Source organism: Hyaena hyaena, unplaced genomic scaffold, assembly GCF_003009895.1.
Source record: "Hyaena hyaena isolate Hyena2069 unplaced genomic scaffold, ASM300989v1 scaffold_38, whole genome shotgun sequence".
Lineage (NCBI taxonomy): Eukaryota > Metazoa > Chordata > Mammalia > Carnivora > Hyaenidae > Hyaena > Hyaena hyaena.
This window is the reverse complement of record NW_024080670.1, coordinates 1,450,810-1,467,949: the sequence shown is the minus strand read 5'-3', so window position 1 is coordinate 1,467,949 and position 17,140 is coordinate 1,450,810. Positions and strand designations below refer to the sequence as shown.

The following is a 17,140-nucleotide window of genomic DNA, read 5'->3' as shown; positions in this document are numbered from 1 at the left end:
AGAAATGAAACTTTTAGGACCCCACCCCTGAGCTTTGGCATCGTCTATGACAGCATTAAGGACCAAAATACTCCAACTTCCACTTTACTTTCTACTGAAGCATTTGGCCTCGGGAGTGGGTTTCAGAATGACTTGTCACCAAACCCAGGTAAGATGGGGACCTTATTGTTCTCTGACCTGGGACAGAGTTTTCCTGCAGTGTATTAATGTGATTTCCCAGGACTTGGTTCTTTACCCATCCGAAGGTGTTCATTACACATTCTGTAAGGTACTTTGCCAATTTTTGATTGCAAAAGGCTGCAGACTATCAAATGCTACAGCAGGGGTGGGGAAGCCCCAGAGCCTCTAGTCTAAATCTGGTCTGCTGCCTATTTTTGTAAATAAAGTTGTTTTGCTTCTTAAAAAAAAAATTTTAACGTTTTATTTATTCTTGAGAGAGAGACCGAGGCAGAGCACAAGCAGGAGAGGGGCAGAGAGAGAGGGAGACACAGAATTGGGACCAGGCTCCAGGCTCCAGGCTGTCAGCACAGAGCCCGATGCGGGGCTCCAACTCACAAGCCATGAGATCATGACCTGGGCTGAAGTCAGACGCTCAACCGACTGAGCCACCCAGACGTCCCTGAAATACCATATTCTTAAACCGGAAGTAAAGGGGGAAAAAAGATGTCTTAGGGCAAAAAATCACCATCACAAAGATCTTACACTAAATTATCTTTTAACAACACAATTCATGACAAACTTACTTGATTTCTTAGCCCAAAGCATTTTATCAGCCACACTGATGGAGAGAGTAGGGTTGGAGAAAAATATTGAGACAGACTCCAGCCACGTCTGGCAGCCTGATATGAAGGTAATAGTAATCCAAAAGATAAGATAGAATTTTATTAAAGCACAGGACGATAATAAGTATTAATAATAGTGCTAAGCAGTCAAGAAAAGATCAACTACATCCAAGATTCTCTACTTAAAGTTTTTTTTTTTTTTTTTTTTTTTATGAATGCCTGAGTGGCTTAGTAGAGTAAGCCCCAGATTTGGCTCAGGTCATGAAGTCACGGTTTGTGAGCTCAAGCAAGTGTCTGGCTCTGTGCTGACAGCTCAGAGCCTGGAGCCTGCTTCAGATTCTGTCTCCCTCTGTCTGCCCCTCCCCTGCTTGCCCTCTCTCTCTCTCTCTTTGTCTCTCTCTCTCAAAAATAAATAAACATTAAAAAACATTAATGTTTGTGAGTTCAAGCCCCACATTGGGCTCAGAGCTCTCGGTGCAGAACCTGCTTTGGATCCTCTGTCTGTCTCTCTCTCTCTCTCCCTGCCCCTCCCCCACTCACCTGTGTGTGTGTGTGTGTGTGTGTGTGTGTGTGTGTGTGTGTGCCGGTGTGCGTGCTCTCTCTCTCAAATAAATATAAAAAATAACAAATAAGACTTATTTAAAACACATAAAAAGCTTTGGAATTTAAAGGGCTCATTTTGGAAAGCCCTCATCTGGAAAGCCAACTTATGGCAAATAACTAGGATTCTTCTTAAGACGTTGTTTTGAAAAAGCCTGTCATATTCACAAATCGTGTTGTAACTTATTACCAATTAACTGGTCATGACAGACAGAGTTCGTGGGATTAAAAACCCTTACATTTTTTTTAGTGTTTATTTATTTTTGAGAGAGAGAGACAGAGCACACGTGGAGGAGAAGCAGAGAGAGAGGGAGACACAGGATCAGAAGCAGGCTCCAGGCTCTGAGCTACCAGCACAGAGCCTGACGCGGGGCTCTAACCCATGAACTGCGAGATCATGACATGAGCCGAAGTCGGATGCTTAATCAACTGAGCCCCCAGGCGCCCCGAAAACCCTTACATTTATAATCTTTCGCATTCATTACTGTCAACGATCTTCTTACTGGATCCATTTTGAGAAGGCAAATACTGATATTTTAACTTGTCCTATTGAAATGATACAAAACATGCCAGGGCTTAAAGGGACCCTCATTCTTTGCCAGAGCGTGTGTGCCATCTTGGGGAGGTGGTGTAGAATAATGATTGAAAGTGGAGGATCCATGGTCAGTTGCTGAGTTCAAACCCTTGCTCTGCCATTTACTAGCTGCGTAAATGGCTCAACGTGTCTAACTCTGCTTCCTCCTTTCTAAAGTGGGATTAATCGTTAATATCTGCTTCATAGGATTATCGTAAGGATTTAACAAACTAAAGCATGTAAAGCGCTTGCAAAGTGTCTGAATGTACATTGAGAGGAATAACTATTTGCATAATTGGTACTAATTATGATTTTTAGTATTTCAGCGTGGATGCCCCCTGCTGGTTCTGAAGAACACATTGAACTTTTTTTTTAATGTTTATTTATTTTCGAGAGAGAGACAAAGTGTGAACAGGGGAGGGGCAGAGAGAGAGAGAGAGAGACATAGAATTTGAAGCAGGCTCCAGGCTCTGAGCTGTCAGCACAGAGCCTGACACGGGGCTAGAACCCATGAACCGTGAGATCATGAGCTGAGCCGAAGTTGGGCGCTTAACCAACTGAGCCACCCAGGCACCTCCACAATGAATGTTTTATTTAGCAACTTGACCTAAGTGAAAATTTCAGGTCATTTTGGGGTAATCCTCTACTGACAGAATAATCTCGTGTGTTTTTACCACCCTAGAAAATTTAAATGATTTGGAATGCTCTTAATGACCTGATTTGGGAATACTCTCAAGTCGACTCTAAGGAAGAATGCTGTTCAGGTCCCCTTACATGGCACCCCTTTATATGCATGAGCCTCTCTGTTTTCAAGAGTCCCTTGGAGATGCCGTCATGCAAGTGACTGACTCGGGGGACTTCACTTCTTAGTATCATTAGATCCTTTTCAACGTCTGGTACCCTCATTCAACAAGCCGAAGGTAGTCTTTGCAGGGATTTTCACTACGAAAAGCAAGCTTCAGCTTATTAAATAGAATCAAGTGGCATCACGCGCAGATCTCCCATTATCTTTCCATTAACATGGACACTGGCCCGTTTTCTGGCTGTTGCGTTCCTGCCACCGCCTGTCTTTGTCATGCAGCAAGCACTCCCCGAGTCAGAACACCTCCGCGCAGAAAGTCAGTCTGATCTCTCCTGGGCCTCCGGCATCTCACAGATAACAAGCTTGATGCAGGAAAACATTTGGCTTTTTGCAGTGATGGATTTCTTTCGTGGAGCTTCTTCCATAACTTGAGGACGATCTTTGCAAGAGAAGCTCATTCCCACAGATGTTCTTTTCTTCTTCCACGACAGTTACGTCCGGGGCCGGGCTTATTCGCCCACAGGTCACGGAGCTTCGGACAGAAGCAGCCGTGCGCCGGTTTCCGCTGGCCGCGTTTCTCCTGGATCCTTCTCCCTTAGCCAAATGTCTTCAACCCCCCTTCCCGGCACACTTGGCTTTGAGAGGAGTCTGAGCGCTAAGAGGCTCGCTGTCGGCAATCAGCTTTTTGCTGTGTTTCTTCCAGTTCCCTTGCTCACGGACCTCTGCGCCCTTCTCCACCTGTTCGGTCAGACTCCGCTCCCTGCACCTGCTCCTGACGGGTCCTGTGCGTCTATCTGCTTGAGCAGAAGCCTCCGGTCCTGGCTGGCAAGCCCGGGGACCTTGCTAGGTATCCCGTGTCGACCCCTGGCGTCATTGCATCTCCTCTACCAGAGGTCCAGCGGGCATCTCGGTCCTTCGCGGGCCAGCGGCCACACCCCGCCTCGCCTGCGGCCCGGGCCCTCCTAGCCTCCCAGGCCTCAGGCCTCTCCACCTGACCTGCTCCCAGACCCTTGGGGCCTGGGGACCTTCCCGGTGCCGCCCAACGACTAGCACCCGGAAGCTCGAGCAGCCACCGCGAGCCAGCCGACCCCTGGGGTCGCAGCCACTTAGACGTAACTTGGCAAATCCCGCCCCCCGCAGCACTTCGGCCAATCGAGGCTGGCCACCGGCTGAGAGGCGGCAACTCCGTCCAATCGCGTCTCACCGACCCGGGGGCTCGCCGAATCACAAGGGGAAGCAGCCAATGATGCCTCCAGGAGAAACAAGGAAGGCGGGAGAAAGAGAGGGGGTGTGGCCACAGGCCCCGCCCCCCACGCTGTAGGAGAGGTGGTGCGCCTGCGTGAAGGAGGCTGAGGCAGTAAGGCGGAGGCGGGACCTAAGGTGGGTGTCTGCTCCTCATCCTTTCTTTGCAAGAATCTTTTATTTATTTTATTTTATTTTTTAATGTTTTATTTATTTCTGAGAGAGAGAGAGAGAGAGACAGCATGAGCAGGGGAGGGACAGAGAGAGAGGGAGACACAGAATCTGAAACAGGCTCCAGGCTCTGAGCTGTCTGCACAGAGCCCGACGCGGGGCTCGAACTCACGAACCGCGAGATCATGACCTGAGCCCAAGTCGTGCGCTTAACCGACTGAGCCACCCAGGCGGCTCCTGCAAGAATCTTTTAAAAGCGCTGGTCTTACTGTGAGAGCTAGTCCACTTATCCAAGCACTGCACGTGACATTTTCTATTTATGTTTATTATATTTAAAAATATTTTTAATGTTTATTTATTTTTGTGAGAGACACACAGAGACTGTGAGCAGAGGAGGGGCAAAGAGAGAGGGAGGCACAGAATCTGAAGCAGGCTTCAGGCTCCGAGCTGTCAGCACAGAGCCCGACGCGGGGCTTGGACCCACGAACCGTGAGATCATGACCTGAGCTGAAGTCTGACACCTAACCTACTGAGCCACCCAGGCGCCCCTATTTATGTTTCTAAAAACAACAACAACAAAACCCGCAGCGTATTACATTTTACTAATATGTGTTATAAAATATTGGTCCTCAGCTGAGTGAAGGCGCCAGGGTCAATCTGTATAACACATATAAGTAAAGTGTAATTATCTCTCTGATTTTTTTTTAAGAATAAAAATAAGCATAAATACAAGGATCCTGTTTTCCACTCACACCCCAGTGGGCCAGCTGGCATCCTCCCCAGGGCACCAGGGCCTCACTTCGGAGACTCTGCTCTAGAACAATTTCTTTTGTTGTCTGTAAAGAGGTAGGAAAGGAGTAAATGTATAAGTAGACTTTGGAGACAGACTACCTACCTGGTTGAAGCCCTGTGTCTGCTGTGTACTTGCTGTATGATCTCAGCCAAGTCACTTAACGTCTCTGCGCAATTTCCTCATCTTTACAATAAGAGTATTAACAGTACCGGGGCGCCTGGGTGGCTTAGTCGGTTAAGCGTCCGACTTTCACTTAGGTCATGATCTCGCGGTTCGTGGGTTCAAGCCCCGCGTCGGGCTCTGTGCTGACTGCCAGCTCAGAGCCTGGAGCCTATTTCAGAGCCTGTGTCTCCCTCTCTCTCTGACCCTCCCCTGCTCACGCTGTCTCTCTCTCTCTCTCTCTCTCTCCTAGAAATAAATAAAAATTTAAAAAAAAAAAAGAGTATTAACAGTACCTCATAGGGCTCTAGTGAGGATCAAACGAGTTGATATGAAAGTGCTTAGAACAATGCCTAACCTAAAGTCAGCACTTAGTCAACGATAATAATGTTGAGTGGGTGAGTGTAGTCTCAGAGCAACTAGGGACTCTGACATCCATCCTTACTTTTCTTTAAAAAATTGTTTTTGGTGTTTATTTTTGAGAGGAAGAGACAGAGTGAGAGAAGGGGAGGGGCAGAGAGAGAGGGAGACAGAATCAGAAGCAGGCTCCAGGCTCTGAGCTGTCAGCACAGAGCCCAATGCCAGGCTCAGACTCACAAGCCGTGAGATCATGACCTGAGCTGAAGTCGGACACGTAATCCACTGAGCCACCCAGACGACCCTGTCCTTGCTTTTCCGTTATAGGTTTTGACTTGAAAAGATCAGATTCCACAATGATTCTGCAGCAGGAGACTTTCACCTCCTAAAATTTACAAAAACTTTCTAAGCCTCAGTTTCTCCTCTGTGAATGAGAGCTGATGTGAGCGTAAAATGACAATATGCCTGTAACTTCCTCAGCACAGTGTCTGACATTTATGAGATGCTCACTCAGTAAATAATACTGTAAGAGAGACTGTTCAGTGTTCAGCAATTCCCAATTCCTTCTCCTCCAGGGGGCGCACTCGACTAATTCCCAGCCTCCCATGCAGTCGCGTTGGACCACAAGATGGAGTTCTGGCCAATGGAATGTGGGCAGACGGGATGGGCACACCCCCAGGCCCGCCTTCCTCTCCAACGCCTTGTCAGCCCAGCTGAGAGTGACAGTGGAATCAGAACAAGGCAGGTCCCTGAATTCCTGTAAGTCCTCTTGGAACAGAGCAGCTCCACCAGGAAAACACTTGGGAGGAAAATAAAAAACAAACTTTTATTGTGACGCACCGCTGAGATGCTGGGGTTGTTGGTCACTGTCAAGGGTCAATCAAATACACAGTCATTTCTATTATTCCTGTAATACTATTACTTATTTTACTTTCTTCTCCCTCAGCACTTCTGGTTTAGTTGCCACAAGATTGATCGCACTTTTTGAGGGTGTGTTATTTTGTGAGGGCATTTTGAATGTGTGTACGACAAGATTGGAAGCCCCTCTCTGAGCTCTGTATCTTTTCTGTGCCCTCCCCCCAGCCCTGTGCCTCACATTCACGGAGCCCAGTTCCTCCGGCAATCCCTGTGCAATGATGAGAGTGGTAAGTAGCTATATGTGGGCACAAAAGTTGTTTCCTACTTTATTGACTTGTTATTTCACCTACTTTTTCCCTCCCCGCCCCCCCCTTTTTTTTTTTTTATGGATTCCTTTGTTCATCCATCCACTTATCGATTTAACAAATATCTGCTGAGCTCCTACTCTGTGCTGGGCACTGTATGAGACTCAGAAGCATAGATCTGAACCATCCCAGTCCACTGGGATCTTACAGTCTAATGGGCAAGGAAGACAAGCAAACAGTGTCATTGATGTAAAACACTAGCCCATGGGCTTCATGAACATTGTATGTCTTGTAAGTCACGGCATCCCTGGCCTTGGTGCTGACCAAGTGATAGAAGTAAGAAGACGGTCCTCTGGCAATTTGGAGGTGGGAGCCCACAGGGAAGGATTCTTGAAGGAAGTGATGTCCAAGCTGAGGGCTGAGGATTGAGTAGGACTCACCCAAGCAAAGGAGGTTGTGTGGGCAAAGGGAGAATTTATTGTAGGCAGAGAGCACAACTCCCAAGTCTGGAGGGGAGAAAGCCATGACTCAGGAAAGTGAGGAGGTAGAGAGAAGTCTGGAGAGGTCATGAGGGGCCAGAGTATATTCTGGAATGCCAAGGAATATGGCCAAAGGTGTGAAGGCCTGGTAAGACTTCCAGCTGGTATTTCGCTGGTTAATTCCTCCCCTTGAAAAGGATAGAAATGGCATGGGAGTGGCTCAGCTCAGCCTCTCAGGGCTGGGACAGGGGATTGGCACCTGGGAAAAGCCACTACTTGCCATGCTGGAAGAACTTTTGCAGGTGTAGACCCTGACCTGTGGGAACACAGCCCAGGGAAGCCAATCATCTCATTATTCTTGTTGCATTTTAATTTTCACACCTGGGCCCCCCTGGCATGTCCTTTCCCCCTCCCCCTGCCTCCGGCTGTTGTTTATGTCAGATGCTCCACTGGGATTATAAAAACCTGTTCACCCAGTCCTTGTGAGAAGGGACACACCGTGATCACAGCCCATCATTCTTAATATACCTTCTTTAGGGGCGCCTGGGTGGCTCAGTTGGTTGACCTTCTGACTTAAGCTTAGGTCATGATCTCTCGGTTCTTGAGTTCAAGCGCTGCATCCGACTCACGGCTGTTTGTGCAGAATCCGCTTTGGATCTTCTGTTCCCTTCTCTCTCTCTGCTCCCCCACCGCTTGTGCACTCTCTCTCTCTCTCAAAATAAACATAAAAAAAAATACACCTGGGGTGCCTGTGTGGCTCTGTCGGTTAAGCGTCCGTCTCTTGGTTTTGGCTTAGGTCATGATCTCATGGTTTGTGGGTTTCACTCTGCTGTGAGTGCGGAGCCTGCTTGGAATTTTCTCTCTCCTTCTCTCTCTGCCCCTCCCCCACTCACGCTCTCTGTCTCCCTCTCTCAAAATAAATAAACTTAAAAAAATTTTTTTTAATTAAAAAAATACATCTTCTTTAGACAGACTTGTACTCAGCTACTCACCCACTGGCCCAGGCAAAAAGGGACAGTGTGTCATCATTCAGTTTGTTGGTTCTGGAAAGTCAACAATAAATAGGTTCATATAGACAGCCTAGTTATTCACACTTGTTTACAAAATTTCCTTAAACTTTCCTTTAATTGTTTTCCATTTTTTCCCCCTTGATCTAACTTATGACCAAAGATTTTGCTGCCAAACACACTCAGTATGGTGCAGTTGTTAAGAGGATTAGCTCTGAAGTCCGACAAAACTCGGTTTAACTCCTGGATCTGGTAATCACTAGCTGTCCAGGCTCTTATCTTCTCTGAGTCTTGCTTTTCTCATCTGTAGAATGGGGATGTTAGATTCAATAAGACAATGTATGTCAAATGTTGGCACGTCGTTTGGCATGGTAGGAGGAAGCCCGTGTTCAAGATTCAAGTGGCACCTGGGTGGCTCAGTTGGTTAAGCATCTGACTTTGGCTCAGGTCATGATCTTGCTGTTTGTGGGTTCGAGCCCTGCCTCGGGCTCTCTGCTGTCAATGAAGAGCTTGCTTTGGGTCCTCAGTCTCCCTCTCTCTCTCTCTCTCTGCCTCTCCCCTGATTGTACTCTCTTTCTCTCTCTCAAATAAGCTTAAAAAAAAAAAAAAAGATTTAAAAAGTGTTTATTGAGCCCCTACTATGAGTCATATGCTCCAGAAATAATTCAAAGTCAGCCTGCTTCTTCTGGGTAGTTTATCTGTTCTGCTTTTAAATTACCATGAAGGAGGGGCGCCTGGGTGGCTCAGTCAATTAAGCATCCGACTTCAGCTCAGGTCATGATCTCACGGTTCGTGGGTTCAAGCCCTGCGTTGGGCTCTGTGCTGACAGCTAGCTCAGAGCCTGGATCCTCGTCGGATTCTGTGTCTCCCTCTGTCTCTGACCCTCCCCTGCTCATGCTGTCTCTCTCTCTCTTTCAGAAATAAATAAAAACATTAAAAATTTTTTTAAAAAATTACCATGAAGGAAATGAGCTTAAGTGAGTAGTTTTCAAAGTGTGGTCTGCAGACTCCTACGTGGGGGGGGGGGGTAGGGGGGGGAAGGGGGTGGTCACTGAGATCTTCTCAGGGACCTGCAAGGATGAACACTATTGTCACATAGTACTGAGATAGGATTTGCCTTTTTCATTGTGTGAACGTTTTTGCACGGATGGTACAAAAGCAGCAGTTGGTAAAAGAGCTGGCTCCTTCAGGCGAATTAAGGCGGTCGCTCCAAGCTGTACTAGTGACCATGGCATTCTCCAACTGCCACTTCTTGCAGGAAAAAAAAAGCCAGTTCTATTCAAGAGTGTCCTTGATGACCAAGTCCTTGAGTAACAAACGTTTTTATTAAATCTCAGCCCTTGAGGACATACCTTTACAGTATTCTGTCTGACGAGATGAGAAGTACCCAGAAGGCACTTTTCTGTGACTTACCAGAGTACATTCATTGTCTCCAAGAACAGAGCTTGGAGGATGGAGTCGCCAGCTGAAGTGGACCACCATTTTTATCCGACAAACCATGGTGATTCAGACTAGACAGATTTGTTTTTGAAAGTGAACAAAGGGAGCCTGTCCTTTCAAGGAAAAGCAACTGCCAGGATTCGTTGCCACTGATATAATTTGAAATTGCAGGCCAAAGTTAGAATTTTGGAAAACTTGTGGGGCGCCTGTCTGGTGATGTCGGTTGAGCATCTGACTCTCGGCTCGGGTCATGATCTCACAGTTCGTGAGTTCAAGGCCCCATCGGGCTCCCTGCTTATGGTGCACAGCCTGCTTGGGATTCTGTCTCTCCTTCCCTCTGCCCCTCCCCAACTTGTGCTCACTCTCTCTCTCTCTCTCTCAAATAAATGAATAAACTAAAAAAAAAAAACCATAAAAAAAAGAATTTTGGAAAACTTGTATCAGCCATTGTGAGCTTGACAGTTGCCTAGTTCATTTCTAAGGTTTTGGTGATGGTATTAACAAATGTGATCTGGAAGTGCTGTCTAATTAAGTGTGTCAGCATCTGGCAGATCTGCCTGAGTCTGTGAATCAGTCTTTTCCAAATGACCAGTGCATGATATTACAAAATGAGTGAAGGACCCATTGAAAAGGAAAGATAGACCAATGGGTTTTGAGATCACAGAGTAAGAAAAGTGCATTCTTATGCAGCTCCACCTTCAACATGGCCACTAAGAAACTAAAACTCATCGAGTTTTGGTGCACTGTTAATGCATAATATCCACAATGATCGGCAAAGGCTGTTGGAATAGCCCTTCCTTCTCCAACAGTGTGCTAATGTTCAGGCCACATTTTCTTTATATACGTCAACCAAAAGACCATTTCACAATAGATTGATTTCAGAAGTAGCTATGAGCATCCAGCTGTTTTCCTTTAAGCCAGACGTTAAAGAGATTTCTAAAGAAAAAATGTTAATGCCTATTTCCTTGGTAGAAAAAAAAAGATGTTTTGGAAACATTGAATCATTTTCATAAAACCATAGTATTTACGTGAATATGTAATGGGTTTATTGTTATTTTAAATTACATAATATTTAATTTAAGGTCTAATATGGTACATAGAGATGGTTATAATGCACATAAACAAAAATCTCTTTGGGGTTGTGTGAAGATTGAAAAGGAATTCTCATACCGAGAGGGTTTAGAAGCACTGGCTTAGATTGTCTATTACGGGCTGGAAACTGTTCAGACTATTTCATGAATACTGTCATCTGAGCCCCTTACATCAAGCCAGTGTGATATTTTGCGTGAACTGCCCATTCCAGAGTCTCTACCTGCCACTACGGAGTCCAAAGCCACCTCGCTTCAAAAATCCTAAGCCTCTGGGGTGTGTGGGTGGCTCAGTCAGTTAAACGCCTGCCTTCAGCTCCGGTCATGATCTCACAGTTGGTGGGTTCACGCTCAGCACTGTGCACCCCTCATCTCTGTCTGGTTTCAGGATTGTGTCATCATCCCAGTAGGAAATCCCATACCCATTAAGCAGTCACTCCCCCTGCCCCCTCCCCCACCCCTCACAAACACTAATCTGCTTTTTGTGTCTAAGGATTTGCCTCTGCTGGCAATTTCATGTCAATGGATCATACAGTAAGCGACCTCTGTCACCGGCTTCTTTCTCTCAGCCTAATGTTTTCAAGATCCGTTCATGTTGTAGCGTGCAAAGTCCTTCATTCCTTTTAGTGGCTAAATACTATTTCAGGATGGATCTACCACATGTGGTTTAGCCACTTGTCAGTGGATGGACATTTGGGTTCTTTTTGCCTTTTGGCTCTTGTGAATACTGTGGCCATAGACATTCATGTATATATTTTGTTTGAACATCTCTTTTTGATTCTAGATATACCTAGGAGTAGAATTGCTGGGTTGTAGGATAATTCTTTTTTTTTTTTTTTTTAAGTTTATTTTATTTTGACAGAAAGGGAGAAAGAGAGGATCTCAGGCAAGCTCTGCATGTGGCTCTGCATGCAGGGCTTGAACTCACAAACAGTGAGATCATGACCTGACTCGGAACCAAGAGTCAGATGCTTAACCGACTACGCCACCCAGGAGCCTCTCCTAGGATAATTCTGTTTAACTTTATGAGGACCCCACCAGGCTGTTTTCTACGGCAGCTGTACCATTTTACATCCCCACCAGCGCTGTAGGAGTATTCCAATATCTCTCCATCCCTGTGAACCTTTATATTGCCCATTTTTTTAGATTATAGTCATCCTGGTGGCTTTGAAGTTGCATCTCATTGTGGTTTTGACTTGCGTTTTCCAGGTAGCTGATGATGTTGGGCATCTTTCCATGTGCTCCGGGCCATTTGTGTATCTGGAGAAATGTCTGTTCAAGTCCTTTGCCCACTTTGCCATTGGGTTGTCTTTTTGTCTTTGAGTTGCAAGTGTCTTTTTATATATTCTGGAGATCAGACCCTTATCAGGTATTTTGGCTTAGAAATATCTCCTCCCATTCTGTGGGTTGTCTTTTCTCTTTCTTGATATCAAGTTAGATTTGGAGACCTATTCTTTCTCTAGTGCTTACATTTCTGAGATAGGGGCCACAGAAGGCAAGACCTGATAACTATATTCCCCTGCCAGCGACCCTCTGGAACTCTCTGTTGAAGGCGATGAAGGGACTCGCGGGGAGGGAAGCATGGGTACAGAAGAGGAGCAGGTAGACTGTCTGGCTGGTGCCTGCCATCCCCTGTCCGTTATTTGGGAGTCCCTGGCGCTTCCTTTCTTTCCTTTGCCTTCTCAAACCCCACCCTTCGATATTTTTCTCTGCTTTTTTTCTCAGCGGAAGTCGCTAAATTTTAAATCTTTCCCTCGATCTTCTTTTATTCCCAGTCTTGGCTCTTTTCCTCCGAGTCTCCCCAATGGGAAAAGGAGGGCAAATTTGTAAGAATTCCATGTGCCGTGAACAGGTGTCCAGGCTCTCTTCCCTGGCTGACTTGTTATTGAGCCTTTCCAAGGAGAGAGCGTTTAGTCTTCACTGTGTTGGGTGCTGAGACTCACATGCCGCCCTCCGTGGCGTGAGCCCCTAGGTCTGTGCAGCGTCCCCCCCCCCCTTTGTGGTCACACCCGCGTGTTCTATTTTTAGCTCAAGGCTCCCATCCCTCCTGGAGTGCGCATTCTCTGGGATGGGGCCACTTCTCCAGCGGCTACCAGCCAGCCTGCGGGCCCCTCCCACTGCCCAGACACTCCTACTTCCAGGCCTTTGTTCAAGCTGGCCCCATCCATTGCCCAGTCTCCCCTGATGAAACTCCTCTCTTCCTTCGAAGCCTGCCATCAAAAACACCTGCGCCAAGAAGGCGCAGCCTCAGTCTCCCCCCCCCTGCGATCCATTTCTCCCTGGACCGTTACTCTTTTCTCTGCCCCCATTCAGATGGCTGGAATAGGGACTCACGCTGTCTCTCATTAGTACGGTGCCCTTTGGGGAACAGGTGCAGTGACTATGAAAGCAGGGCCTTTCCAGGAATCCCGGGACACGTGGTTGTTACACAAGTTGCCGACCTCACATTCCCGGAGTGTATTGTAGGTTAGCTGTGGGCGTGTCCCCCAGTGTCCCCCTGCAGTCGTGGGCCACCAGGAAGCACCCGGCCCTGGTGATTCCCACCGACCTCAGGCGGGTGCCCGGCAGGTGGTGAGAGCCAGATGAAACAGTGTTTATTACTGCAGTTTTGTTTTAATGTTTAATGCATTATTTATTTCTAAGAGAGAGAGAGAGACAGTGTGATCAGGGGAGGGTCAGAGAGAGAGGGAGACACAGAATCCGAAGCAGGCTCCAGGCTCTGAGCTGTCAGCACAGAGCCCGACGTGGGGCTTGAACCCACGAACCGTGAGATCATGACCTGAGCCGAAGTCAGACGCTTAACTGACTGAGCCACCCAGGCACCCCAATTTTGTTTTGTTTTTAATGCCCCTTAATTTGGGAGTTTCTTGAGTGTAGGGATCGTGTATTTCTCTGCTCGCCAGTTTCTTAGCACTCCGACTGGCCTGGCCATGACAGATCTTAGTAAACTATTATTATTATTATTTTTTTTTGCTGTTGGATGGAATGTCTTCATTAATTTTTTAAATGTTTAGGTATTTATTTTAATCCCGATTTATACTGATTGTTTATCCTTTGTTTTCAGTTTTTTAAATGTTTATTTTTGAGAGCGAGAGAGACAGAGTGTGAGCAGGGGAGGAGCAGAGAGAGAGAGGGAGACACAGAATCTGAAGCAGCTCCAGGCTCTGAGCTGTCAGCACAGAGCCCGATGCGGGGCTCGAACCCACGAACCGTGACCTGAGCGGAAGTCGGATGCTTAACCAACTGAGCCACCCAGGTGCCCCAAAATGTTTATTTTTGAGAGAAAGAGAGATAGAGCACCAGCAGGGGAGAGGCAGAGAGAGAGAGGGAGGCACAGAATCCAAAGCAGCTCCAGGCTCTGAGCTGTCAGCACAGAGCCTGACACGGGGCTCGAACTCGGGAACCTTCGTGAGATCATGACCTAGGCTGAAGTCAGACGCCCAACTGACAGAGCCACCCAGGTGCTCCAACCTGAACGTTTATCTACAAATAACCTGTCAACCAACCTTTCCCTCCCTGCACTTACCTTCCAGAGGGGGTTTATTTCCCCTCTCCCTTGAGTCTGAGCTGGCCCTGTGACTCACTCTGACCAACAAAAAGAGGGAGCAGAAGCGCCACCCTGAAGACAGACACTCTCTCATCCACTTCCTCTCGCTCTAGGAAGCCCCGACTATGTTTCTGTAGAGCGCGCACATGCTCAGAGTAGCTGGAGGCGGCTTGCCTTGAAACCAGACAGGGTCCATCTGAGAGGCTCCTGGGCCTGCCCCTGGGCTCTGTGCCTGGGCTGGCACTTTATTTATTTTAATTTTTATTTTTTAAAGAAGTCAGGTCTTTTATTTATTTATTTTTAATGTTTATTTATTTTTGAGAGAGAGAAAGAGAGAGCGTGAGCAGGGGAGGGGCAGAGAGAGGGAGACACAGAACCCGAAGCAGGCTCCAGATTCTGAGCTGTCAGTACAGAGCCCGACCTGGGGCTTGAACTCCCGAACTGTGAGGTCATGACCTGAGCTGAAGTTGGATGCTTAAACTGACTGAGCCACCCAGGTGCCCCTGGGCCAGCACTTTAAAGGCTGGCTCTGGAATCTGGGGAACCAGAAAGGCTCTCCTAACCGCAGTGCTATGATAAGCGTCTGGGAACCAAGTACTGGTAAGTGAATGTCCAGAGCCTCATTTTACTAATCTGTAAAATGGGGGTAATAATAGACCCTAACTCACAAATCCTGGTGAAGAGGCTGTGATTTAAGGAAAGTGGGTATTGGCGTAACAAGCCCCCAGCAGGTGAGCATTCTCTCTCCCAGCCCTTCTCTCTTTCAGTTTGGCCACAGCTCCCTCGTTGAACTTGGGCTTGTCACTAAGCCAGTCTGTGTTCTAGTTTCCCCACCTCAAACTGTTCAATAAATGGTTAACTGTCCCTGACAAAGGGATGAAAGAAGCCAGCAAAGCCTTAGACTCTCTGGGCCATGGAGTGATTCAGAGAAGACTTTCTGGCTCCCTTTGAGGCCAGGACTGGACAGGGTACCCGCAGAGGTCAGATTCTCGAATTCTCTCTCCCTTAAATTTTTTCTTCTTTTATTCAATAACCTCTCATGAAACACCTACTATATGCCCCAGATGTGCCAGGTGCTAGGGCACCTCGGTGGCTCGGTTGGGTAAACATCTGACTCCCGGTTTTGGGCTCAGGTCATGATCTCGAGGTTTGTAGGTTCGAGCCCCGCATTGAGCTCTGTGCTGACAGCACAGAGCCGGCTTGGGATTCTCTCCCTCTCTCTCTGCCCCTCCCTCCCTTGCTCTCTCTCTCTCAAATTAAATAAGCTTATGGGGCAGCTGTGCGGCTCAGTCAGTTAAGCGGCTGACTTCGGCTCAGGTCATGATCTCACAGTTTGTGAGTTGAGCCCCGTGTCAGTCTCTGTGCTGCGACCTCAGAGCCTGGATCCTGTCTTCGGATTCTGTGTCTCCCTCTCTCTCTGCCCCCCACTTGCTCCTGTTCTGTGTCTCTGTCTCTCTCTCTCAAATATAAATAAACATTAAGAAAATAAATAAATTTAAAAATTCTTTAAAAAATAATTAAAAAAGAAAATCATGGATAAAAAAACATCGAAAGTCTTACACAAAAATATTAAATTTCAATGGAACAAAAATCATTGATCACGTTTTGGGAAGAATACAATTATATATACATAAAATCTGCATTAGGTCTCTAGGGATGGATGAAATAAATTCCCCTTCTGTTCAGTTTGGGGGTCTGCAGAGGTTAGAGGTTTCTCCAACCATTTGCAGGAAAGTTTCCTAATATTTGGAAAGTAAAAAAAAAAAAACAAAAACCAAAAAACCCAAAAAACAACACACACACACACACACACACACACACACACACACACACACTAAGGAAATACATTGTTACTCATTGGTTCTGGCCAACTCTCCCCTGCTTTGCCCTGGGTGGTCCACTCCTTCCTGTCTTTCAGTTTTCTCACCGGGACAGTTGCTGTTTAGAGTAGCTTTGATGATATGAAAATGTCTCCTTGAATGTCCCCCCCTCTACACTGCAGACAGTCTCTTGAGGCTAAGTGACCTCCAGGAGCCTTGATCCAGCCCTCCTTTCGCTCTGCTCCCTCCTACCTCCCTCCCTCTGGTCTCTCTGGGTCCCTGGTTCTTCGAAAACTTGGCCAGGCACCTTCAGAGTCCTACTGAAAACTCAGGACCCAGCGCTGGCTGACAGCCTCAGTCCACAGGCAATAACCCCCCTACCTGCTCTGACATCTGAGCCTCCCTTTCCCCTAGGAAAGGCTCAAACCTCAAAGGAAGGGCTCCGCTGAATACAAACCTTTGCTCTGCCACCCGTGTTGTGCCATTTGTGCCCGTATCTGAGGTCACTTAACTTCTGACCTCAGTGGTTTTATCCATAAAGTGGAAATGATAATGACAGTCTCCCACGTATGAAGGAAGTTATCCCTCGTACAGTGCGTAACAGCGCGGCTGGCCCAGAAAGGGTGCTGGGTGAACGGGACCCAGTGTCAGCTGTTGCCACCCCCGGGGAAGTGCAGAAAGAAAAACGTTTCTTGAACAGGGCAAGCGATTTGGATGCAGCCCCATCTTTGCGTTTTGCAAGAGTGAAGCATCTGCTGCCTTTGAAGTCCCAGGAACGTAGCAGCTGTCCTTAACAGTCCCCAGAGGACGTCACTCCCGTACCAGACCTGCCAGAACAGAGCACCTGTTGGTTGACTTGGTTTTCACCCCCTCTGTGGTCTTTAATATTTCCTCCTCTGTCTTCTCGGAGCACTCAGGGCTTGAAGCTTTTCATCTTCTGTTCTCTCTTGTTAGATGATTAAAAAAGATAAACCCCCCTGATTCATGGGGGGTCTCTACCAACCAGCCTGTAAGAGCCACACATTCCTCCATGCAACAAACCAACCAGCATTTATATAGCGCCTACTGTGTGCCCGGCCCCGTGCTCCTTGGTAAGCCCTAACAGTAGTTAGGCTG

At 47.2% G+C, this 17,140-nt stretch overlaps 1 long non-coding RNA gene across 1 annotated transcript; it reads left to right on the top strand.

Annotated features, from left to right (window-relative positions):
• The first annotated feature begins 4,076 nt into the window (after positions 1-4,076).
• On the top strand, positions 4,077-6,626 carry LOC120230064. The gene is made up of 3 exons (XR_005527915.1): positions 4,077-4,138; positions 6,056-6,239; positions 6,564-6,626. It is a non-coding gene; the product is annotated as an uncharacterized LOC120230064 (long non-coding RNA).
• The last annotated feature ends 10,514 nt before the right edge of the window (positions 6,627-17,140 follow it).